General features: G+C 37.8%; 2 long non-coding RNA genes across 2 annotated transcripts; both read right to left on the bottom strand.

Annotated features, from left to right (window-relative positions):
- Nucleotides 1-7,784: 7,784 nt before the first annotated feature.
- On the bottom strand, nt 7,785-8,949 carry LOC141626540 (uncharacterized). The gene is made up of 4 exons (XR_012536111.1): nt 8,923-8,949; nt 8,684-8,767; nt 8,543-8,584; nt 7,785-7,826 (listed from the first exon to the last, which is right to left on the bottom strand). It is a non-coding gene; the product is annotated as an uncharacterized LOC141626540 (long non-coding RNA).
- A 5,835-nt stretch (nt 8,950-14,784) lies between these two features.
- Nucleotides 14,785-15,321, bottom strand: LOC141626539 (uncharacterized). Its single transcript, XR_012536110.1, has 2 exons — nt 15,223-15,321; nt 14,785-15,088 (listed from the first exon to the last, which is right to left on the bottom strand). It is a non-coding gene; the product is annotated as an uncharacterized LOC141626539 (long non-coding RNA).
- Between the last annotated feature and the right edge of the window lie 12,391 nt (nt 15,322-27,712).

Below are 27,712 nucleotides of genomic sequence, written 5' to 3'. Positions count from 1 at the left end.
GCATTGGCGTCCGGGTTTGATTTTCGGAAGTACTCGACGAAAAAATGGTGCGACGGTGAAATCAAGTCAGAGTTGCTGGTTTGCAACAGAGAGGGATTCACATATGTCCCAAAAGGCGAGGCATTAATTAAAAAAAATGAGACCGGGATTACGGAAGAAGAAATGCAATGGGGATTAACAACTGGGAAACAGAGGAAATATACAGTCAAGAGGGTAGGGTGTAAAGCACATGTCAGGCTATTTATGAAGAATGGAGTATTAGTAATTGACCGATTCCACATGGGGGATAATCACGAGCTTGTATCTAGTAAGGATCGTCAGTTTCAAAAGATGTCGCGGAACATAGAAGATTTTCACAAGTACTTGATAATGTACAACTCAAGGGTTAGTTTACTATTAGTCAAACCTCCACTAATTGAATGGCAAACTTCTAAAGTTATACACCGAGATCTTAGAGTTATGTAAACCTCGAGTAATTGATTGTGAAACTTCTAAATATTTTTTAAAATTCTAGAATAATTTATAACAACCTTAGAGTTATATAGAAAGTTGTTAGAGTTATACATATTCGCATATGTAAGAGTTATAAATAATAAGAAGTTGCACAATCAATCAATGGAGTTATGCATATGTTTCATGAAGTTATATGAAAAGGTGTAAGAGTTATATTTGAGAAATCCTTGATTATTACTCAAAGATCGATCAAGATTTGTTGTCCACTTTGCGATTGAGGATAGGAGCAACTAGGACGTATAACATGTGTAAGGAACTCGTAAACGGGTTCGAGAACATTGGTGCATCCTTAACTGATTTTAAGAACTTCCACCGAGATGTGAAATGCTTCATCCATAAACGGGACAGTCAATTGTTCATAGACCGGTTCAAGAATATGGCACAAAATAGGTAGGGGTTTTATTTTGATTATGAAGTTGACAAGGATAATAGCCTTCAAGGGCAATCGGGTTGTGAATCGCTAGAAGGAACTACTCCGTTTTTGGAGATGCAGTGTCGTACGACCCAACATACTCAACAAACAAGTACGATATGATTTTCACGCCATTCACTGGTATAGATCACCATAAGCGATCAGTCACATTCTGTGGGGCATTGATTGCCCATGAAGACCATGAATCCTTCCAGTGGGTTTTCAACAGGTTTTTGAATGCTATGGGTGGAAACACGAACCAAATAATGCGCACTCCTTTGCCTCCAAACGATTAAGCAACAAGGACCAACACTCAATCACTGAATCATCCATTGGCGTCTCAGGGAGTATGGACAAAATTTGCAACCTATTAATTGTTGCGTGCCGGGAATAGTTCACAAGTAGTTCACTGTGGTTCAGCCAGCAGGTGTTAGTCAGGCTATAACGTCTACTAAATGGGAAGGTAACTGCCATTAAAATGACTGCATAACTTCAGTGATGAAACATATAACTGCAGATTAGGAATGTGTAACTCCATTAACGATATGTATAACTTTAGCTGGTAAAGTTATACATTTCAGTCTTGAAGTTATACAAAGCATAAAACAGTACTCAAGTGGTTCTGTAGATTTTAGACAGCTTACCCATTTGGAAATTTGTAGTCATCAAGGAAAACGTAATCAGCCACTTGTTTGCGATACACCGGGATATCCCTAATTAATGCCTTGTTTAAACTCCGCATCTTGGCGACCACTGTAAGGTCGGCGTCTGGCTCCCCGCGATATGTGGTGCAACCAAGGCCATCGCCCTTACCCCGGGAGCGGCTATTGACCGCTGAGAGGGCCCGACTAGATGGCATCCGGCCCAGTGCTACTTGGGAAGGTGAAGTCTGATAGGTTGAACTGACTTTGGAGCAAGGGCGTTTAGTAGAACTGTTCTCTCCGGCAACTCCGACACCTATCTTCCTTCCACTTGTGTTGCCGGCTAACCTCTGTGCCTCACGCAGCTCCTCCATTTCACGGTCTTTAACCTCTTTAAAAGCTGTTACTCTAGATAACACAGCTTCCCTATCCACGTTAATGTCACTGAGGACAAGGGTGGCAGCAACTTCCGCTCGCATGAGGTCATTACCGTCCTTTGTCCCTATGGTACACTCGAATGGCTCTCCACGGTACAGCAACATATGAACCATGACGTAAAGACCACAGTCATTGACAGTATACCCTGCTCCCTGCCAGTTGAATTTAAGGTTTACAAAAGGAAACCCTTCAACTTTCTTCCCTTTGTCGAGCCCTTTTTAGACCATATACTTTCCCATCGCATCAGCTTGACAGAAGTTAGGCAAGGCGTTTAAAAGGGGAAGACCAATTAACAAAACAATGGAGCTGAAAATTAATCTAGTCACCAGTTTTATAAGACTTACAGTAATACGCGCAATCCCTTCATATGGTAATCTCAGAAGATCGTCCTCGTAAGAACGATTATCAAGGTACTCGATCTACTCAGAGAGGAAATTTATGCAAATGCAAGAGTAGTGATCTTGATCGCCAGTGCTTACGGGGACGAAAACCTACAAACATGCACCAAAAGTCTAAGAGTTATAAAACATAATTAGAAGCTTAGAGGCATACATATTGTGCATAATTGAAATTATACATTCTATGGTTAGAGTTATACATTATATGTCTAGAGTTGTACATTCTATTTCTAGAGTTATACATTATATGCCTAGAGTTGTACAGTATATGCTCGGTTTTGATGAGTGGCTAACTTCACTCCATAACTCTAGGCATAGAATGTATAACTCTAACCATAGAATGTATAACTCACTGCACATAATGTACAACTGTAAGCATATACTGTATAACTCTAGGCATATGCTTACAGTTGCACATTATGTGCAGTTAGTTATACATTCTATGCCTAGAGTTATGGAGTGAAGTTAGTCACTCATCAAAATTCTAAGCATATACTGTATAACTCTAGGCAAATAATGTATAACTCTAGCCATATAATGTATAACTCTAGCCATTCTGAAAACTAAAGTTATATAATGTATAACTCTAGCCATAAAATGTATAACTGTAAGCATATACAGTATAGTGTATAAATCCAGGTATAACTCTAGGTATAACTCCAGGCATCTAATGTATAACTCCAAAATATATATTGTACAACTCTAAGCATATACTGTATAACTCTAGGCAAATAATGTATAACTCCAGTATGGAAATGTCTCTATATTGATATCAGAGCTCACTATATCAGAGTCCAGTTGGAATGGACTAGAACACGACTCTTGCCACATGTCCCACGAGGCACAAAAGCCTTCAGAATGATCAACAACCAAGTTTTTTTTCCTGCCTTGCCAAATTGCTATTGCTAGGTCCTATAAAAATGATAGACGGGGGTTGGCATCTTATATCACAAGTTACGTACATTTTGTCACAAAATAACTTGCGGAGTTCGAGCACACTTACAGCGTGACCTAGGCCAAAGAAACAAAGACGAACTTGCAATTGATTGCGATGTTCGCGTGCGTAAGCCGATTGAGTAGTCTGATCAAGACCAATGATCGATGACATTGGCCATAATCTGAGACCCGGGCATTAACGTCTGGAGATCAATACGCGTTATGCAGTTTGGGGTGGCATATGTGACCAATTGTTCCCTACAAAGGATTAGCAAAATGAGACACGCAGCAAGTGAAAAGATTCATGGCCTGTTTCACTGTCGTATTGAAATATAGGTAAAACTTATCTTTTACTTACTCTTTATTATGGTCTTGGAATTGATCAAAGACATAATCCATTACATACTTCCTCACCCTGAACACCGTCCTGAAACATTCCTTGTTAAATCGCAAAGATACGTCGGTCGGGTTCGGTGCCCGCAATCCTCGAGAACAACCTAGGTTCTCGTGTACAATGTCCATACACGGAAGGGGGACAGTTGAATGCAGTAAGAAAGGATGGTGGATTATGTCACATCGCGACACATAAATGGGGGGGGGGGGGGGGTGCAACCGGCTCAACCCTAGCACCAGCGTTTTCAACTACCACACCTTCTTTGGCCGCACTAATCGTTCCCTCATCAACCCCAGCAAATGCCTCATTCACATCTGTCGTGCTCATGAAAGTCATAGGGATTTGATTTCCACTTCATTCCGTTGAAGGATCCCCCGGGGTGACCTCCGCACCATCGCCAACAACTACGTTTTCACCCCCGTTGTTAGGCTGTTGTTCAACATTCTCAATTACATCCTTTAGTACAGTGGTCTGAATGAAAAATAATAAAATTAAACACCATGCTTTTGTATCAAAAAAGTTACAGGTATAACTCTAAAAGTGATACAAAGAGGTCACAGAGTTACAGAACCAATGAATTACAGTTATACATAGAAGGGTAAGAGTTATACACGTGTGAAGTATTACAAATATGCTATAAGAGTTATACATATTTGAGTTAGAGTTATACATATATGGTTAAGAGTTGTACCAAACGGCCGTTGCAGTTGTGCAGATTGAAAGATAAAGTTATACAAAGAGGCACTACGATTACAAGGCCTCATCATAAGTTTCAACAAAGTTATACTTTATCTACTTAGAGTTATACACGACCAATTAAAAAAACGAATGTATAACAAGTATTTAGCGCAAATTAACAAACTTACCTCGCCACCAGGACCACTCCCCGTCCGTTGGAAGTCCACATAAAGCTTCCTTGATTTTGGTAGAAAACATACACTCCATCAATTCTTGTGTATCCATTGGCAATGATGGGACCGTAGATTTTTCCATCTCCTTATCTGACGGTTGATTGTCTGACAATCTTTCAACATTTTCTTTCAATCCCTCCCCATGAACTTGTTTATGCACCTCATCACCTACCCCGGGCCGAGTTTCAGCATCCTCTGACAGTCCGTAGGCTTGGTCAATTTCCTCCACGGTGTACTTCGCCTCCAACAACAGCTCTCTGACCGTTTGGACGGGGGTGCACAAAACTTGATCCTCTAACTCTGGGCTAGCATCTGACAACGGATTAGAAACTACTGTATCACCTCCCACTTCCTCCATAATCTTTGACCATGAAACTACAACTGATTTCGTTGGCGCGTCAGCTTTGTCCGACTCTCCACGCGGCTCAACACAAGGGTTACCACCCCTGCCACCCCCATCATTGGCGAGACTAGACAGAACTTCACTTATTTGACGCGTAGATGCATCGATTCCGTCATTTTTTTGGGAGGACTCACTAACTACCTCTCCAAATGCAGAAGCCTCTCCAAATGCAGGAGCATTACCACGAAACCTTCACCTTTTCGCAACTGCTCCTTCAAACGACGTACTTTTGAATCTTTTCACCCTCAAAAAATTCTTGAGAGGCCTGACTAGAATTTAGGCCCGTCGGATCCCTAGTTACAGCTTTGATCCTTGCGGTTACATCTGCGTACCATGAATAGAACACAATAACGTTCCTTTGCATCTGTAGATAAAGCTCGTGAGTACGCTGCATTGAAGAAGTACAGTAAGTTAGTTATATTATAATAGATGGGTACGTTTAGCTGAAACAGAATCAATCTGCAAACTATATAATAGTTTGAACTTACATCGACAGCCCTAGCTTTCAATTCCTGGTCATCCTCGACACCTGCTCGTAGTTCGATCTGAATGAACTTCTTCTCAGAAGTTGAGCAGGAGATAGGGGTGGGGGGGCTGATAGCAACAGTAGTTTGGGTTCACGAGGGTCGTTGAGGCTGATACTGTCCAAACTCCTAATATAAGAGGGATCTTGAAGGCACCTCGGATACCTGGTCTTAGACAAAGTTAAAGTACCCAATACCCCTTGAGCCACCTCAAATTTTACCCTATCTACAAGCGAAGTTTCATCCCAATGCTTAATCAAAGGTAGACCGTGGAGGCACGGCCTACCCTTGTAATCATATCGCTGAAAGTAGCTTATCATGAGGAAGGGGATACAGCCACCTAATATCGTTACCCCCTTTTTACAGTCTGTCCCCGCTTTCACCATCATTTCCAAAATATAAGAGCACCAGTCAAAATGCGGAATGGCTTTAGGATCTTCTACAGCCCTTAAAAGCTTCAAATCTATCCCGTTGTTTGGGGTGGGTGCAAGGAATAAAGACATAAAGAACAAAACAAATAGCCGGCAAAAATGATCGTCCGCCTCCTCGTACTCCATAAGTTCCTTGTGAACTTTCCCTAAACTTATTGAACTATTTGCTTTCTCCACCCCGTAAGCTTTCCGCCATTTATCCTTCAGCTCCTTATTTTCGGGATCGTTGGACCCCTTCTGCGAACCAGTAGGTACCAACGGGAGACGGTTGGGTCCAAAAGGTATCAAAAAATAGTCATGCACGTCATGCTTACTGATCATAAACTCCTTCTTCCGAGAAGCCCTTAACACATACGACCCATCAGAGAAGGACTCGAAGAATAGGTGAACGTGTGCAAGTGGGAAGCTGCTAATCTTAAGCTCCAAAAGGCCACCAAACCCAATTTTCTTAACAACGGACACCTGATCCTCATTAAGCTTTTCAATAAGAGAGACAAGCCTTTGAGGTCGACACGAAACCGTGATTTCATGCACCCTCTTTACCCTTGGCTTGGCCTCAACCATTTGGGGAAAAACAAGGATAACACGCAAAATTAGACATACTGTAGTTGCAATTAGAGATATTTGCAACAAAGAAATAGACATACTGTGAATTAAAGTTATACAATAAATAGTCGGAGTTATACAAAATATAAGTAAAGTTATACATTCTGATAGTAGAGTTAGTCAGAAAATATCAAGAGTTATATATTCTGACAGCAGAAGTTATTCAAAATGTAATCAGAGATACAACAAATGACTGCAGTTATAAAAAAGTCAAACTTTGAACTTTGGAATCAGGTCCCTTCTCAGTACTTGGTACATTATCCATCTGTAGGTGACAAACAATAGGGATTCAGATTATGTATAACCAAAATTCTGTAAAATCAATTTTTTGTAAAATCCAAAATTCTTTTCACCATTCAAAAGAAGAGATAATCAGGAGAGTTATACAGAATAACAGTAGAGTTATACATAAAATAACAAAAGTTAGACAATCTGAAACTAAAGTTATATAACGTGTAACTCTAGCCATAGAATGTATAACTCTATTAATAAAATGTATAACTCCAAGTATATACTGTATAACTCTAGGTATATACTGTATAACTCTAGTCATATATTGTATAACTCAAGGTATAAAATGTACAACTTTAGGCATATATTGTATAACTCCAGTTATACATTATGACAGTAGAAGTTATTATATATGTAATTAGAGTTATACAACAAATGACTGCAGTTATAAAAAAGTCAAACTTTGAACCTTGGAATCAGGTCCCTTCTCAGTACTTGGTACATTATCCATTTGTAGGTGACAAACAATAGGGATTCAGATTATGTATAACCAAAATTCTGTAAAATCAAATTTTTGTCAAATCCAAAATTCTTTTCACCATTCAAAAGAAGAGATAATCAGGAGAGTTATACAGAATAACAGTAGAGTTATACATATAATAACAAAAGTTAGACAATCTGAAACTAAAGTTATATAACGTGTAACTCTAGCCATAGAATGTATAACTCTATTAATAAAATGTATAACTCCAAGTATATACTGTATAACTCTAGGCATATACTGTATAATCTAGTCATATATTGTATAACTCAAGGTATAAAATGTACAACTCTAGGCATATATTGTATAACTCCAGTTATACATTATGACAGTAGAAGTTATTCAACATGTAATTAGAGTTATACAACAAATGACTGCAGTTATAAAAAAAGTCAAACTTTTAACCTTGGAATCAGCTCCCTTGTCAGTACTTGGTACATCATCCATCTGTAGGTGACAAACAATAGGGATTCAGATTATGCATATATTTAGTTGAAGTTATACATAATTCAATAAGAGTTATATAAAAAAGAATTTTGAATGGTTTGTCATCTCTTCTTTTCAACCAAAATTCTGTAAAATCCAAAATTCTTTTCACCATTCAAAAGAAGAGATAATCAGGAAAGTTAGCTATACAGAATAACAGTACAGTTATACATATAATAACAAAAGTTAGACATTCTGAAAACTAAAATTATATAATGTATAACTCTAGCCATAGAATATATAACTCTGGCCATAAAATGTATAACTGTAAGCATATACAGTATAATGTATAACTCCAGGAATAACTCCAGGTATAACTCTAGGTATAACTCCAGGCATCTAATGTATAACTCCAAAGTATATATTGTATAACTCTAGCATATACTGTATAACTCTAGGTATATATTGTATAAATCCAGGTATAAAATGTATAACTCTAGGCATATATTGTATAACTCAAGGCATAGAAACTAAATAGAAGTAGAGATATACATATAACAATTAGAGTTTGACATTATGAAAGAAGAATTGGTCACAGAATCAGAAGAGCTATACATCTAGTAGCCAGAGTTATACATCTAGTAACCAGATTTATACATATTGAGTACTAAAGTTATACATCTAGTAACCAGAGTTATACATCTAGTAATGTATAAATAAAAGTCAAAACTTTTAACCTGGATATCAAGTCCCTTGTCAATACTTTCTACAACATCCATCTGTAGATGACAAACAATTGGGATTAAAATTATGCATATATTTAATTGAAGTTATACATCATTCTATAAGAGTTATACCAACAAGACAAGATTTTTTACCTTTGATTCAGATTTCTTGGAAGTTTTCTTGGCATTTTTCTTGGCAAAAACCATTGTTAATTATCAAATGAACTCGTATTTGATCTGCACAACCATAATTAACAATTGAACAAATCAACATCAGCAAACCCATAATAGAAAATTAAAAAATCAAATGAATTATTTTTATGATAGTTTAACAAAGGCAATAATTAACAAAAAACAAAGTACAAATCACTAAATAAGGAATGGAAAAATACCTTATAAAAAAATGGAGACAGGCGAGTTGGAATTAATTGGTAGTGATGAAAATGGCGTCTGTTGAGTTGGAATTAATTGGTAGTGATGAAAATGGAGTTATCAGCATTGTGAATAAAGAAAAGGAAGACGAAATGACAGGAAATAGAGGGAAAAAAAACCGCAAGTTGTTTTGAATTATGTGGAAAATGAGGAGGGAAATGATGACGGACTGATGGACATAACAGTATAGCATGCATGGGTTAGTGGGTAAGAGGAGAGACGTAAATCTAAAATATTAGTTGAGTGGGGTTTTACTGCGCAATCTTGGCCATTGGTTTGCTTGATCCAACAGCCCACATTAGGAATTATGGACTTAATATGATATAATGGCCTTAGTTGATCTCCTCTCTCTCTCTCTCTCTCTCTCTCTCTCTCTCTCTATATATATATATATATATATATATAGAGAGAGAGAGAGAGAGAGAGAGAGAGTCCACCTTAAAGTGATAAGTCCATGAGTCTTATTCTAAACCCTTGGATAAAAAAAATGAAAGGCTGAGATTAAAACAAAATAAAAACATGAGATATAAAAGGTAAACAAACCCTAAACACACCCATCCTCCCATTTTCATATCCACTCTTTAAAAACTCTCTATCTCTCTCTATATAGTCTCTATCCACTAGGACCACCACCTACCTCGCTACCACCATGCCGATGCCACCACCACATCCCTGCTTCTCCTTTCTTCTTTGTCTCCTTTCGTCACCGCCTTCAGCCCCCTCGCCGCCAACGTCGTTTCTTCCCCTTCTCTTACGCCACCACGCCTACTCCTTTCTCTTTTTTTTTTTACAAATATGAGAAAGTAAGTGGTGGTTATAGGTTGTTGTTGTGAGATTATTTTTTTGTTCCTTTTCAGATCTGGTCGCGGGGGGAGTGTGGTGGAGTGGATTTTTTCATTTTTCTGGTCGTGGTGGTTGATGGTGGTTGTGGTGACTCATGGTGTAGTCTATTTTTTTTAGATTTGCTTTTTTTTGGGTTGTTGGTGGTGGTGGTCAGCGGTGAACCGTGGTGGTGGTGGTGGGGTGGTGAAGTGGGGGCTGTCGTGTGGTGGTGGTTGTGGGTCTTTTTTTTCCAGATCTCGCCGCGGGGCGAGTGTGGTGGAGTGGTTTTTGGTCATGCTGGTTGATGGCGGTTGTGGTGACTCATGGTGTGGTCTTTTTTTAGGTTTGCTTTTTTTTTTTTTGGGGGGGGGGGGGAGTTGGTGGTGGTGGTGTGCAGGGGTGAACCGTGGTGGTGGCCATGGGTTGGATGGGTGGTGGTCGTTTCTGTTTTTTTCAGATTTTTTTTCCTCCATTTGCGGCTGTGAGGTGGTGAAATTGTGTATGGTGGTGGGTCAGGCGTGGGTGTTGGCGGTGGTGGTTGGCGGTGTCGACGACTTATAACTTCAACGAATTTAAATTACATAATCACTCAGACCATCAAAGTTTCACTCTCGACCAGTAAAGTTTCACTCGTATACCGTTAAAGTTTCACTCCTAGACCATTAAAGTTACAATCGTAAATTAGAGAAATTACAAATTTTTACATTATTACTTAAATTCAAATTTTGATATTGAAAATGGACTAAAAAAAGCTAAAGTTTCACTCGATACCATTAAAATTTCACTAGTTTAACATTAAAGTTTCATTCATAAATCAGTGAATTAAAAAAAATATTAGTCACAATTAAATTATTAAATAGTTCAAATTTTTGTATTAAAAATGACCTAAAAAAATCAAAGTTACACTTTAAAGCATTAAAGTTACACTCGTATACTATAAAGTTTCACTAAGAAAATCAGTTAGATTAAAGGGTTTTTTGATAACTGCTACCACAAGTAAACCACTTTTTGATAACTGCTACCAAAGTAAAAAAAAAAAAATTAAAAAATGCTACCATAATTCTTGCTTCGTTAAAAATTCAGTACCAATTCATTAAACGAGGCTAAATGAATCAATTTCAGCCATTCATTTCAAATGTTTAGTTTAATTTATATTTCCCATTCCTATTATACCCTTCCCCTATTCCTTATATCATTTCCCTCTTCCTTAATACAATACCTTCTACTCCATTAATGCCTCTTCAATCCCTCAATTGTTTTTCCCTATTTCTTATTTCACCAATTGGATCTATTCATTCATTCTTCCTCTATTCTATCAGGTAACATTAATATTCAATTCAATTACTCTCTCTTCTTCTACTACATTAATCCTTGTTCAATTGAATCTATTCATTCATTCTCTCCCTCTCTTTTGTATAAATCTGGGTTTTTTTTATTTGAATCTTGGAGAAATGTTGGCGGCTCCTTATTATAGGGCAATGACAAGGCTGAAAAATGTGGATGTTGCATCCCAGTAACCCCAATGAAGTCATGAGCACAAGAGAACAATTTCTGCATAAATTAAAAATTCGAAAATTAAGGTTTATGAAATCTAACAAGGAATTCAATCAAGCAATCTAATAAACATTTAACTCAGAAAATCAATGAACATTTTGAAATTTGTACTACTAAATTAAAGGTAAATTAAGAACAAAGAGTAAATAAGGATGAATAACAAACCTTACAATGAGTACAAAATGCCGAAAAGAAGTAAAGTTTCATTCATAGATTAAAGTTTCACTTATAAAACATTAAAGTTTCATTCCAAAAATTCCTTAGAAGTTTCAAAACTCAACCATCAATCTTAGAAGATCAAAGGCTTAGATTTGGACTTAGGGACTCACCATTTTAGTTGGACACATTTGAACTTGACTCTCCCCCCTCCCTCTCTCTCTCTCTCTCTCTCTCTCTCTCTCTCTCTCTCTCTCTCTCTCTCTCTCTCTCTCTCTCTCTCTATCTCTCTCTCTCTATATATATATATATATATATATATATATATATATATATATATATATATATATATATATATATATATATATATATATATACTTCCCCCATTCAATTCCACTCTACCATATTTCCTTTTTAATCCATTCAACTTCACTCTACCTATTTCCTAAAAAAGAATGACAAATGACCATTTTGTCCTCATACCTCATTACTTATTTACAATATTTGTCACTCATACCCCACTACTTCTACATCAAACTCCACCCTTTTCCATTCATACATCACTTATTTACATCGTACCCATTATTTATTTACAATATATTTCACTCAACCACACCCTTCTTAATATTTGTGCAAAATACAAATAGGTAGAGTGGAGTTAAATGGAGTAGTATATATATATATATATATATATATATATATATATATATATATATATATATATATATATATATATATATATATATATATATATATATATGTTTGTGAGTCCTTTTATTTGGTTGAGTCCATAAGTACTCATCTAGACCATTAGATCTCTTAAGATAAATGGTTGAGATTAAAAGCAAAAATACACTTACCTACCAAGTAATTAATGTGTTCTCTCTCATAATTTCAATTCCCAATTCCCCTAATCAATTACCTTCTCTTTTTCATCAACTAATTTATCAAATTAATATACTATAATTTATATTTCACATATCAATATTGGTTTTAAAAACGAAATTTCATACCCGCGTAAAATAATAGCGGGTTCGTAAAAGACTCCTTAAATCTTCATTCGAACTCCGATTAAGGTGAAATAAAAGTCGATATTTATTAGTTTTTCGAGCCCGTCGCAATAGGAATATTTTTGTATGCTATTGAGTTTTCAAAATTTTAAGTACTGCTAATTATTCAGAAATTGCACCATATTTGCTTGAAGTTACATACCTGGTTGAAGCTACAACATTTCTACTTGAAACTAATTAGAGTTACATTATTTAATCGAAACTTACACCATAAAATTACATTATTAAGGTTAAAATTACACTCATAAAACACTATGTTGTAACGGAGGCGTCCCGTTACCCAAACAGTTAATTGATAAGGCGATAAGAACAATAAATAACGAATGTAAATAAAGTTGACACAAAGATTTACGTGGTTCATCAGTAAAATAACTGGCTACGTCCACCCTACGAGGAGATCAAATTTCACTATAGTGGAGAAAATAGTACAGTAGTAGACCGGTACACGCGCGCTCAATATGAGCCAAAAGTATACCATATTCTACCAACAAATATAGTAGTCTCAAAGGAACAAAAGAGACTACCCCAATAAGAAGAAGGACAAATAATCTTGAGGTCTACCAAGATTTGAACAAACTCCTCCGATCTTCAAAGACAAACGAACACCAATAATAGAGCCCGGAACAAACTGAGTTTTCTTCTTCAGAAGGAACCTCACAAATCGACCCTCTTTATTGTGATACAAATCTCTCTCTTTTAATTAACCTAGAATAAAATTTGGGTCTTTATATATTTATTCCACCCAAGATAAAATATCTAGTCTAATTAAGAAGTAAAGACTAATAGGAAATAATACGGAGTACTTGTTTCCTAAACCAAACCAAAGACGAAAAAACAAAGCTAAAAGATAAGAAAAGTCAAACATTCTTATCTTTACTAAAGCTAAGTCATATTGCATGAGACTTCACTAACAATCCAATGCAACATCAGTCACGTGGAGTATTCAGCTAAATACTAAATTGAACAGACATGTATGCGAGTCACGAAATAAAGACGCGAGACTCTCTCCATGCACAGCTATGTGTCTTCATGCTTCCATTATTTATCTTTGCCTTAAATTAATTCGTCTTCGACACAATTCAAGGCACAAATTCCTAACAAATCTCCACCTTGACTTGAATTATTCAAACACGAACCCAATCAAGAACCAAACCCCAAATCAGCAGCTTCAATAGAATCGATCCACAAGTCACTATCTGTCCCGATAGTCTCCACTTGACTTGAACACAACTCACAAAACGGACAAACGAACCAAGTGTGCAACAAATGTGACCAATATACGAAGTACCCAATGTAGTAAGCTGAAGACTACCAATTGTACTATGTACCCAACATATCTTCATACCAATAGGAAGGCCAAATGTAGCAAACTCCGAAGAGGACAAAAGCTACCAAACGCCAACACAAATATATGAGATACCCAAATGTCACTATGATGGAACGGTGTACCAAAACAACACACACAGGATCTCCAAGACAAAATCTCCTCCAAATTACATGGCCAAATGTACCGTCGTACCAAGCTGTCCCAAAAAGAACACAAATGCCACGAACAAAACAAAAGTCTCACTTGAGTATACTAGGTGTCATGACCACCACAAAAATGCCTACACCAAGGCAACAAAATTCAAGTCGAAACCAAAACAAAACAAACATTCTAAGCGAGCACAAATTACCTCCATCAAAGGTAAAAATTGTTAGACAAGATAGTCCAACCCAAAAGCACTACTACAATAACCATTAAGGAGAACGGTCAAGGACCGTTCTAAATGCGTCTTTCAACCGGCCTGTGGCCAAGCGTTCTCTTTGATATATGAGAACGGTTGGTAAATGGTCAACCCGTGCTCGTTGTTATTTCAAATAGCACGGTTGCTAATGGGAACCGCTCTCATTGATATTTCAAACAGCACGGGTGTAAAAGGGGACCGGTCTCTTTGTTAAGGCGTTCTCTTTGACAGGAGTGTTTGGCGCCATTGTTGAACCTTTTCAAAGAGAACGGGGGATGGTACAACCGTCCTATTTGTTAAGGCGTGCTCTTTGATATACCATTTGGCGCCATTTTGTGCCATTTCAAATAGAACAGGTTTAACAATTAACCGTTCTCTTTGAAAAGTGTTTTTTTTATATTTCCTTTTTCATCGTAATTCCTACACGATAGAATCGTATATATAGCTCATATAAGAATTAAACCTGCATTAAAATTCAGAAACTCCAAAGATATTTTACGCAACAAATTTTATTAGAATTAACAAGGACAAATCCTTGAAAAAATATACATCGTTTAATGTTTGTAATAGCGCATAGGCTACAAACGTACTTTCATACTTGCAAAATATAAATAAAAATCCTTGAATCGTTATTACTTAGTAGCATGTAAGTGCAAAAAGAATTGAACATCAAGAAATTGTAATCAGCTTCATCCACCATTACTTTTCGGCTTAAAATTGAGGGTGAATTCAGCCCAAATATTCCGCACCTCGTCGATTTGCTCAACCGTATATGTCTTTGGGGCGTTAAGCATGAACTATATATATAGGACATCCAAAAATTTAGTTAATACGCTATATATATGACGTGTAAAGTAAAGCAATTAATAAGATGGAGATTATAATAAGCAAAACGATGAAAATAATTGAAATGAAGAAAAAAAATACATACATTTGGGGTAATATTAATATATCTTCCTTTGATTAGCTCCAACATATATCGACAAATATAATACCCGCATAATACGCTCCCATCAGTTTGGCGAGGACACTAAAACAAAACCAAACCCATATACATATGTTATATCTACTCCGACCAAAAAAAAGGCCAAAATAAAGCCGATGCAAAACCGACGAGAACGCAAATACCGATCAGGCCAAAAAACAAACAGGTGCTGCACAAAACTGACGAGAATGCAAAAATACTGATCAGCCTAAAAAACAAACAGGTGCTGCACAAAAACATGCCAAAATTCCCAGCCTGATGCAAAAACTGAAAGAAAACAGGCCAAAATAAAGCCTGATGCAAAAAGTGACGAGAATGCGAAACTAAATGCTACATGTAGAGCTACATGTAGAGCTACTTTCAAAATGATTGACAGTAGCTGTATATGTACTAGGTACTCCATATTCAAGGAAATAAAAGAATTACTCCAAGAGACCCCCAATCAGTCAATGGTGTAGAATAGGTTATTCATACAAATCTGATGGCATATTAGTAGATATAATAGAAAGGACAATGTTCCATGAAACATGTGAATCAAGCAATGACAACACAAACAAGTCGTCCCTTCACAATGCCACAATTAATAGAACATATATCTGGGATGGTAAAACTTAGATGTCAAACAATTTTTTCAACTCTACAACTCTTTCAAACTAGTATAAAATAGAAATTATCAAAGTATCATTATAACATCAAAATTCTGGTGGTGGTTGCAGTCCTAACACTTTCTCTATCCAGTTGAAAATGAAATCAAGGTTTCAGTCTACTAGCTCAGATATAATTCACATCATTAGACGGATCTGTTTGTCTTTAGAAATTTTGAACTGGGAATTTGAAATAGTACAAGTTGCTAATTAATTACTAATTACATAACACAACTACAAGTTCTAGTATAGAGTTCAATCATTTCAAACTAGTTCCACTTGTACTTATTATGCTGCAATATTAAGGAAGCATTACAACATCCACATGACAGTCTAACTATTAAAATATAGGGTGAATTAAACAGATTAACAACATTATTCTGTCATTCTTGTGCCTCAATGATTACCACTTATAGCGCTTACCCCAGCCTATTAGAGTGAGAACTCACATTCTACATCAGCGGATAATTAGAGGAGATTTGCCATGCTCACAAGTGTTCATGCCAATTACATTAGTATTTGACCTTTTGGGTAAGTGCCTAAAACAAAACTATAAGGTCTCCGCCCAAAACAGACACTTTCATTCTAATGTCAGAATTATGGTGCTGGTCATGGTCATGGTCAGAACACTTCCTCTATAAAAGATATACTAATGATATTTATTTTTTCCTAATAAATAACAACAACAACAACAACAACATCAGAGCCTTAATCCCAAAATGATTTGGGGTCGGCTGACATAAATCATCCTTTCGAACCGTCCATGGGTGAAAATATTGACAATATAAAAGATATACCTTAATTATTCTCCAAGTAACTGGTTTTGCCTCGAGCCTTGCTATTGGATCGATAGAGTTTCTTTTCTCGAAGGCTCTGTATGTGATTTAACTAAAATAAGTCGTCATGTCAAACATAAGTCAAATCACGCACTAACATGTAATATACATGATTTACCTATTAATTATTTCCATGATAAACTTTCGAGGCTCCGTATACCCAGCAGGATCACACCAATACACAATACTTTCATATGGATTAATTGCAGCCAACATCCAATGATCACTTTGATTAAAAAAAGAGGACAATGAGAAAATTTCACGTAAATAGCCAGGAATAAATAAATAGAAGTTCGAAAATGGAAAGCTTTATGTATACCTTTCGTGATAAGCTGCAAATATCAGTTTTCGACCCCTGCCACACTGCGTACATGTCATAGCTCTAGCTATATAATCTGATCGTAAATCATCAGTTACGGATGCAAATTTAGACAACGTCTCCGGGAACAAGAATCCGTAGAAACTAGTAGACTTCATAGTATCACTAAGATCACTCAAATACCTACAACAAGAATCCAATGACCATTTGGGATTAATGCTCTATTACTGTTGTTTAAAACACAAAATGTAGATGCATAAACTGTTTATTTGGCTCCTCTGATAGGATCTGCAGTGGCTCAAAACCATCACCAAATTGCCTATTTTACTGAAAGGAGTGGTCACTGCCAAGGATGGTAAGTGCCACATAGCGTAACTCTAACTAATGAAGTAGCCTGTAATCCTGTATATATGACATTTCCTATATCCATCTGTGCTTATCTACAGCACGATTAGCGGTCCAATCAGGTGTTGCAGGAATCATTGTGTCCAACCATGGAGCCCGACAACTTGATTATGTCCCAGCAACTATAATGGCTCTGGAAGAGGTAATTCAGTTATCATGAAATAATTTCAGTTCCACTATCTCCCATTTATATACTCCACAAGAGTCTGATTTGGACTGCGGGTTATTCCTGTAGCTTCATTTAAAAGACGTGACAGTGTGGCGCTATCAAATGCCTTTTATGTAATTTACAGGTTGTGGAAGCTGTCGAAGGGAGAATACCTGTTTTCTTGGATGGTGGTGTTGTACATGTACTTATATTCATAGTACCCCTTCTGAGAATGCAGTTAGATGATCTGAGGTGTTGTACATGTACTTAGACAACTCATTACATTCCTTTCTTACTCTCAAACGTTCAACAAACAAAATAACGGCTGGCTTCCTACGGATAAAAATAGACAGAACATGGTCATTAAGAAAGCTTACCTCATAAAAATAGCAACGTGAGAGGCACCTATCTCGCCTTCGTCACACCAATGAATAAGCTCCTCGTAAGAAATCGGAGAAGTGTAGTCATCAAGGTGTAATACATGGTCATCAATCGAAACGTTAATCAGTGATCCGCTCGCCTTCAATACGCGAGCCTCAAGAAGTAAAGAATTCATCAGCGGGGTTCTCAACTTTTGCTTAAACTCACTACTAACTTCTACACCCAGAATAGACGGGACAAGAGGTGGTGCAGACCTTTGATGATTCTTCTTCTTCTTCTTCTTCATTACGATTTCTATCTTTATTATTTTTTCACAAAATAGTTAATATTTATATTAACTTATTATAAGATAATACTTCTAATTTTAAAAAAAACTACAAAATTACCTTACTAGGACTGTGAATATGATTCTGAGGCCACTGAACATATGAGTCCTTCGCATCAATCAATACTATCAAATCATCCCCAACAGCACTGTGCAACGTATCATTTTCCGATCCAGATTGTACTTTCTTAACTTCTACTTTCTTATAACCATTAAGTAGTGATCTACCGTGTACGATTATGAATTCCGCCTTTTTTTCCATATACATCAAGCCCGATGCCACTATCTTATTCGGATTTAGGGTAATGATAAATCACAGTCTCTCCACCCCTTGAAATATTAGTAAAATCAGAACTTCAAACTCATTAGTCACGCAAATATATTAATAAGTTTCCTTAAAATCTTAGTGATAAATCAAAAGATGATACCTCCTTCTTTTGGCTAGGTGGCTCTTCATGTGGTATCTCTTTACGTGTGGCTCCGGATGGGATTGCTCCTCACTCTCTTGTATTGAGATACTATGAGAACCATCCGTAGATGGACAAGCTTTCGATCCTTGAGTACTCATAGAAATTCCTTTCAGGAAGCATTCTAATAATTCTTGACTTGGCTTCTCACCACTTTGCCAAAAATGCACCATCATACTTTGCATATTTGATACTTGTGTTTGCAAAGTATTTATCTGCATGTAAGACAAAAATTCAACAAATTGGTTATGCTTAAATTAAAATAATTTTCAAATAACAAATATTTTGAGACGGTCTTATTCTATGTTTACATAATAAATTACCGTCTCTTTGAGACGCTCTACTACGTCGTGCACTTTTTAGGAGCCTTCCCAAAATACTCAGTTATGCATATGCCATCAGGAACCCCTCGCACACGGCCACCATGTTCAGGTTTGCCGATTGCCTTAGCTAGTATATCTTCTCGTCCCTTGCTTAAATGTACCTGCCTCCACCTCTTTTTCTAGTTCTTTCTACACCCATTCATAATATTATATTATTTAAATAAATATATAGTTGTGTCAATTCCTAGAAATTAATAATTTTTGTTTTAAAAATTGAAGAACTTACAATTTTCGTAGCCACTTCCTTGTAATATTCGGTCAGGTCTCCGTTATTAGGCGTGTGACCCCTTAGCCAAGTTAAGTCTTAGGTCAACTTCCTCCAATATCACTCCATTTTTGGCAAAGTCTTTTTTCTACAAAAAAAAAAATTAAGAATGTCAAGAGTATAGTAAAACCTCCAGATTTAAATAAATATAAATTATAAAGGTATGTCTAGGTGTATGTACTTACGATTTTAACTTCAATCCCACGGTAACCGCTTCGAGAGCCAACGAACCTTGTCCTATTCATACAAGCATTCTTCTTGTTGTTTGCACTTATTTCCTTACATTTTACAACATATAAAGTAGTTAGAATAATTATATATAGTAAGCGGAAAGGCAAAGATATCGAGAAAGCACCGTGTTCTTTAGAAACAAACAAGCGAGTTCATTGCAATTACAAGAAAAGATGAAATTTGGACAAAAGCAAAGATACTGAAAACGGTGTGTGGTGTTGGAGAAAGTTAATTGACCTGCTCATACACTCCTTCAACGAACAAAATTGTATTTAGCCAGTCTTTGGTCCTGACCGGGTTTTACCAGATCAACGGTATGCAACATACCAGGGACCTGAAAACAGATAATCCAAAACCAAAGACCTGCTGGGTAAGCTACAAGTCTGGATCAGTCAGGACCGAACTTCTTAGATCGATCCGCAGCTGATCAAGTGCCTAGTGTTAAACAGTTCAAACCTAATAAGTGAATATTACCTTAAATGCCTGAGTAGTGTGAGATGCCACAAACACATTCCAATCCTCAGGTGTTATTGAGTCATACTTTTTTGTTGGTGGTGTCCTCTGTATTGCGCCTATCTCGTCGTATAGCCACTTACGGACTAAGGTGCATTTCCACTTTCTCTATAAATTCCCAGCCTTTATGAGACACCAATCATAACGGTCTGCGATAACGGTGAAAGCGCCCTACACAAATGACAAAGTTTGTCACCAAAGCCTAGTAATTTATATATCAAAAGCGCCCTACACAAAGGCTCTGGCTTGGCACAAACACAATAAGGAGAAGTTATGTGATGGCAAGTTACTACCTCTGTACAAGCTTACCATGATGAATTTGATGTCATGAAACCGAGTATGTGATGGAAAGTTACTCTATTTAAGCTAAATGAAGTAAACAAAGACACCAGCAACAAACACAATAAGGAGAAGTTATCCTTATGTTGTCTTCCGTCTGACGTGACTTATACGCAACCATACATAACAACTATGATAATAGATTTACCTCTAATTTTGTATCACGTGTGATAACTTCCTCAAGGGAGTATCAGCTTTATAAACCAATTAATATCCTGTGGGTAATTCGGTACCACCAACCTCTAACAACCAGAGCATACTTCATCAGCCAAATCCATATGTGGAGTTTTGACTGTCAAGAACCGTGCTTAAGCTGTTGAACTTTGTCACATACATAACATATTTAGAAAAAAGGGCAAACAGATGAACTTAAGGACAAGAGTTGAACTCTCATTCTAATAATTTCAGCATAAAATTCAGCTGCACGCAGATGATACTCTATGTAGCAAGTCTTGTGTATCACCAGATGAAAAATTACCTGACAAACAACTGCCGCACGTAAAAAGCAGATTGCATGTCGCACAAAATTACTTGATTTTGCTTACCATTTCAAAGATTGCATAAAAAGCAGTTGCATCTTTTGTGGCTGCCCTTACTCCTTAAATCTTAATTTGTTACACTTAGAGAATGGTAGAAAAAAAGTCTGAGCTATTATATATAAACATTTTACTAGGAGTATATCAGTCTTCAGCTAACTGTTAAAAATGATATGCGACTTTCAATTAATCCTAATGATACTTTAAATGCTCTTTGTTTTTGACACTTACTATTTTATGCATAGAATAACCAAGTCAATTATCAGATAACCAAGACAATTACTGACCGTGATACTATCCAAAATTTCTTGCTTCGTGACATCATCCACATGGTCCCACGTTTCCACTGCGCAACTAACATGCCTCCGAGTAGTAACGCCAACCTGCCTACTAAACTTCCCAGCGTACGTTCTTGTAGGCAATCTATGCACTTTATCCCACTCTAATTCAATTGGTTTCTTCTCCTTAAGTGCTTTTGAAACTAAGGCCAACACTGTTCGACCCCTCTCCTTAGACCTTCTCTTCCTCTTCTTGCTCGAGTCATCGAGTTAGTATTCGAGTTCCTTTACACCTCGTGAGCCCATCGATCAACCTGGCCTGCATTAACAAATTACACACTCATCAAATTCTGTAAATATATCAACATAAATAAGACGTAAATATATCAAATTCTGTAAATATATCAACATAAATATATCAAAAGCTTCTGAGACAGCTGGTTAAAATAAGGGGTTGGGGGTAAAGTGGCTCAGTTATGCAGGTAGGTAGGTAGGTTGGTTGGTGTTGGTTAGATGTGTCCTTCCTTATAAGGTATGTGATGATGAAGTCAGAGCAGGAGAAGCGCGCAGCTGTTATAAAGGCAGAAGGAGAAAGTGAGGCTGCCAAGTTGATTTCAGAGGCAACTGCATCCAACACCTCCACCTTGGTGATCTTAGTAATAGATACTTCTACTCTAGAATTTCTGCTAGAAATGTTAGAAATAATATTGGCAGAATCATTGATGATGCAAGAAGGCAGTGCACAAGATTTTATAAAGCATAACTATAATAAACATAAATCATCATGACTTGCTCATTTTTCAACAACATGAGGGCGTTTTCTAGAAGGGGTGTCAGTATTAATCCATATTCCTTCGTTGTGATCATCACGCGTATATAAACTCGAACTATTGACAGTATACGTATCATCTAAACCTGATACATTACGATCAAAACCCTCATATACAACATCTTCATCAAAACTATCCACATCCCGCCTACTCCTTACGGATAAAACAACTGACCAATTTTTATCTTTTGGATCGGTCACATAAAACACTTGTTTGGCTTGTGTGGCTAAAATGAAAGAATCTTCCTTATGTCCACTTTTATCAAGATTCACCAAAGTGAATCCTAATTCATCCTTACGGACACCGGTATTAGTTTGACACCATTTGCACCAAAAAAACAGGGATATCGAAATTTGTGTAATCTAACACCCAAATCTCTTCAATAACTCCGTAATAATGCATCTTACTTAAAATTGGATTCTTATCTTTTGAACTAGAGAAGTGCATGGCTTCAGCTTCTACACTTACCCCACTATTTTGCATTGTACTCTTGTCATCTTGCTCACGAGTGTAAAAGGTGCACCCATTAATGGCATAACCACTATAAGAAGATGCATATGTATTTGGGCCGAAACAAAGCCTTCTTAATCTAGAAGAAATATAATCAGGATATTTTTGCAAGTCTTCTATCACTCGACCTTTGAACCATGCTCGAAATGTCTTGTTGTGCTCATTTCTGATCCACATCTCGGTTTTATTTCGATGCTTGTCCCTCAAGAAAACCATGTGTTCCTCAATGTACGGTTGTACCTCATCCTCGTTATGAAGGACATATGTGTGTGCTCCATGCCACTTATCAAATGCCATATCTTGACGAACATGACCCCTAAGACCTTTGCCCTTCATCCACTCACTATGTCGATTCTTAGGGATCCCAAGTATCTCAGAATTTGATAAGTGTGTATAACAATAAGAAAGTTCTTCATCGATGATGGCACGCTTGGCAATGCACCCTTCAGGACGATATCTATTAGACGTATACTCCTTATATACTTTCATCAATCTTTCAAAAGGATATTGATACCTTAAGTAAACAAGTCCTAGATACTTGATCTCTCTTACCAAGTGTACGGTCAAATGAATCATGATTGTAAAAAATGAAGGAGGAAAGTACATTTCGAATTGACAAAGAGAAGTGACAACTAAATTTTGCAAATCCTCTAACTCTCCAGGATCAATAACTTTGTTACATATGGCATTAAAGAAAAAACAGAACTTGGTTATGGCATATCGAACCTTTGTAGGTAAAATGTTACGTATGGCCACAACTAGTAATTGTTGCATCAAAGTATGACAGTCGTGAGATTTTAAACCAGTAAGCTTGAGATCTCGCATTGATACGAGGCTACTAATATTCGAAGAATATCCCTCTGGCACTTTAACACCATGCAAACATTCACAAAACTCTATTTTCTCCTTTTTTGAGAGTGTATGGGCAGCAGGAGGCAAATAAGTCCGTCCTCCCTTCTCTTGCGGGGCCAACTCGGGTTGAATTTTCATATCCACCATATCCTTCCTAGCTGCCACATTGTCTTTTGACTTATTTGGGACATTCAAAAGAGTGTTGATAATATTGTCACAAACATTCTTTTCGATATGCATAACATCCAAACAGTGTCTTATGGAGAGTTCCCGCCAATATGGGCGTCGTTAAAAAAGAGGAGACATCTTCTTGTATCCCCGTGATGCTAATTTAGAACCCTTCTTCCCATATGTAATTTTAATATCTTTCACCTTTTGATATACATCATGACCGCTTAATATCTTAGGACATGGACGATGATCAGGTTTTCCATTGAAAGCTTTTTGTTGCTTGCGATACGAATGATCTTCCTCCAAAAATTTACGGTATCCTAAGAAAGCCTGCTTTCGAGAAAACCTCAAATAAGAAGAGTCAACATCTTCTGCACACAAGGGGCACGCCTCTTTCCCATGACATATATAACAATGAATGCAAACTAAACTATATTATATGATGCATGATTTCTAGTAAACTATGGTCACCTATGATCAAACCTCCCCAAACCGATTTAAACACTATTTCTAGTGTAGAAAAGAATAGGATTGGTCATTAGTGACTATGCATGAATTCTAGTCTATATGCAACTAACTACATGAATCATGCGAGATATATACAATGTAAACTAATTTAAATGAACTAACTAATGCAAATGCAATACATAATACGAATGCAAGCTAAATGCTATACTAAATGCAATGTAAATATAAAAGAGAGAGGGAGAGGTGGATATCATACAAGTGGAAGTGGTGAAGTAGGCCTCTTTCACTCGTCATCCTCATCATAGTCATAGCCATAACCATGAGAGCTTCCGGCTTGATCATGTCCGGGTGCTTGGCCCCAATATCCTCCTTGGTCAAAAGCTCCTTCTTGACCCGAGTTCCCTCCACCTTGGCTAGAATGCCCTCCATCGCCGCGACCCCAAGCTTGGTTCCCATAATTTGGGAACAAGAGCTCGGTTGTGCCAAGAGGGTTTAGGACCATTGGGGTCAATATACCCTTGTTGAGCCATGTTATAATATTGGGGGTAGAGGGCTAGGTAGTTGTCTTCCCTCCCTTTGTGCACCCCAAGGTCCACTCTATTCATGAGTGCCATCAAATCATTGATACCCGGGGTGTTGGGGATTGCCGGTTGGTAAGGGGTATGTTGAATAGGGTAAGGTGGGATAGGGAGATAGGAAGGTGGGCGCATTTGTATCCCCGGCCCTCCACGAGGTGGTTGACGGCGTGGCTCTTCCCTTTGAGGGGGATTATCAAGAATTTGGATATCAAGGAGGTAACTTGGTGGAGGAGAGTATGGACTCAATCGTGGTTCGATGCCCGGTATCTTCCATCCTTCAAGGATCATCGAAGTGCAACCCTTGGTGTACCATTCCACACTCCCATCGTCAGTGTAGTTACACCATCGGTGACTATAGAAAATGGTGTGCTCATCAATCAAAGTCCTCCCTTCAAGAGGAATATAGGTTCCTCGGGCATTGAACCCGGGGCAAAGGTGTTTAGCCAACATAGTGATTAGACCTCCCATCACGAAGGTTTTAAGTTGAGATGTCCCTTGAGCAAAGTCATTGAACCTATTGAGTATCTCAAGTGGCGTATTGAAGTTATAACGCCTCACCGCTTGAACATTCAAATGAGACTCAAGAAAAGTTAAGTCGATGATAGTACACCGATCTTGCTCGTACCTCCCGTTGATGCACCCGGCTACAAAGCGTTCGGTGAATCGAATCACCGGATGTTGAATAGCAAAAGTATAGCAACGCTTTATATGGGTAAAGTTCTTCCCGGAGATAGCTTTCCAAAAAAAAATCCACACTAAAATTATCGGGCTTGTCGGTATAGGCGGTGGGTATTTGAAGACCGAAAACATAGGCAAATTCCTCAAGAGAAAGAACATGGTCTCGGTTGCATAACCTAAACTCCATGCCTAAATTGTTGCGGGCATCCGCCACAATGCGAAGGCTACTCAAGAATTCAAGGGTGAGACTAAGGTAAGTCTCTTCATGAGCATGGAAAAGGTCCCCAATGCCAAGGCCATTGAAGAACGCCTCGGTAGGGTACCTTATCTTAAGGATTTCCAACACCCTAGTGTCAACAAATTGAGTAGGTTCGTATTTCTTACCTAGAAGCTCGACGAAATTTTCGTGTTGGTCGTCGGATATGAAGATCACTTCTTGGAAGTTGTTGAGTTGTTCAATACCTCCCCTCATTATCACATTTCGTGGTGTTGAAGAGGATGACCCCTTGCGCTTCTTTCCGATCGAATCAAACAATTTCTTGGCTTTTCCCTTGGAACTCATGTTGGTGATGGGGGTGATGCGGGTGTTTGATGTGGGTGTTTTTGAGGATATGAAGGGGATTTTGAGGATTGAAGAGAGTGTTAGGGTTTGATAGGATGAGGAAATGAGGGAGAAGGGGGGTGTTTATATAGAAAAAGAAGGGAATCCGAACGGATAGGGTTGGGCTTGACCCGATTTTTCTCGCGTGAACAGTACAATCCGAGCGGATCGCAGTCGGGACGGACGGATTCTCGATGGGCAAGACGGGCGTCTTCTGTAGAATCCGTGCGGATTCTAGAACAGAGAAATCTGTTGGTTGAGAAGCAGGGACAAGACGGGCGGATTTCCCATGGGACGGACGTCTTCATCAGGACGGACGGATTCCTTCGAATCCGCACGGATTCTGGCGTAGATTAAAATCTTGCTTTTGGACGCCATACGGGACGGGCGTCCCGTGGAGAAGACGGACGGATTGTAAGGGACGGGCGGATTTCTTTGAATCCGCTCGGATTCTTCCTCAGTTTCAGCTTTTTTCTCTCCCGTGGGCCCTGGACGGGCGGAATTTCTTGGATCCGAGCGTCTCTGCCTCTTTCTCCTCCTTCTTTCTTCTTTCGTGAAATGATAAACCCCTTTTCACTGATTTTCTCTTTTCCTTATCCTTTTTCGAAATTTGCTTAGGAAACATGTAAGATGACTCTCTCTCTCTTCCCTCTCATGCAAGAAATTAAATGCAAAAAAGGAATGTACAATATTATACAAAACAAAGAGGTTCAAGAAATATCTTACAAATGGTGGTTTGAGGTAGGACTCCACCAAACTAGTTCAATTTGAAGGAATTCTTATCCATAGAGCTCAAGGCTCTTAGTAGAAGATCAAAAGCTTGTGAACAAGCTCCAAATAAACATAAGTATGGGTTGCTCCACTTGAAGATGAAATTTGGCCAAGGAAGTTTGTCATACATCCTTTCTTTCACCTTGTCCTTGGCACTAGAGCTTTCCCGATGCTTCAAGTAAATACATCCATGATTCTTGTTAAGATTAAGCATGAAGTGTGGTTCATTTTCATCCGGGGACTTCCACTTACCAACTTCTTCTTCAATTTTGGTGATGATAGCATTTTGATTTTTCAATTCTCCCAAGGTGGAAGGAGAATTTTCATGACTTTGATGATCGGATACCATAGGGGTTGAGATTATGGGTGTCAAATCTTCACAAGTAGCCTCACGAGCAATTTTCTCTTTGAGCTTCTTCACCAAATAACTCTTGTAAGACACTTTGGCTTTTTGGAGAAGATCTAACATATCCTCTTCAATGATCATTGGCTCCATGATAGGTGCCAAGTGGTCTTCATGAAGGATAAAGGAAGGACGTTCTTCTTCATGATAAGGTATCTCAAATGTCTCAAGGATAGGCTCCTCAAGCAAGGTGATATTGTGAATCCCTCTAGGTTCATCATCATTGTTATCATCTTCACGTAAATCATGAATGGGGGCTTTGTCTAGCTCTTTTTCCAACACCTCAATGTTCACATCAAAGGACACGCCTTCATACTCACAAAGGCTAAGAACATTTTGTTTGCTCAACCTCATGTCTTCCTCATCAAACACAACACTCTCATAGTCACAAGAGCTCAAGGAATTTGGCTCCTCCCACTTCTCATCTTCCATGTCAAAGGTTACTACCTCAAACTCGCATTTATGCTCAATACCCAAAGAATGGTGGTGGGTGATTGCTTGGAA

This window comes from Silene latifolia, chromosome Y, assembly GCF_048544455.1.
Source record: "Silene latifolia isolate original U9 population chromosome Y, ASM4854445v1, whole genome shotgun sequence".
NCBI classification, from domain to species: Eukaryota; Viridiplantae; Streptophyta; class Magnoliopsida; order Caryophyllales; family Caryophyllaceae; genus Silene; species Silene latifolia.
Note: the sequence above shows the minus strand (reverse complement) of the source record. Positions and strands in the feature narration are given on the sequence as shown.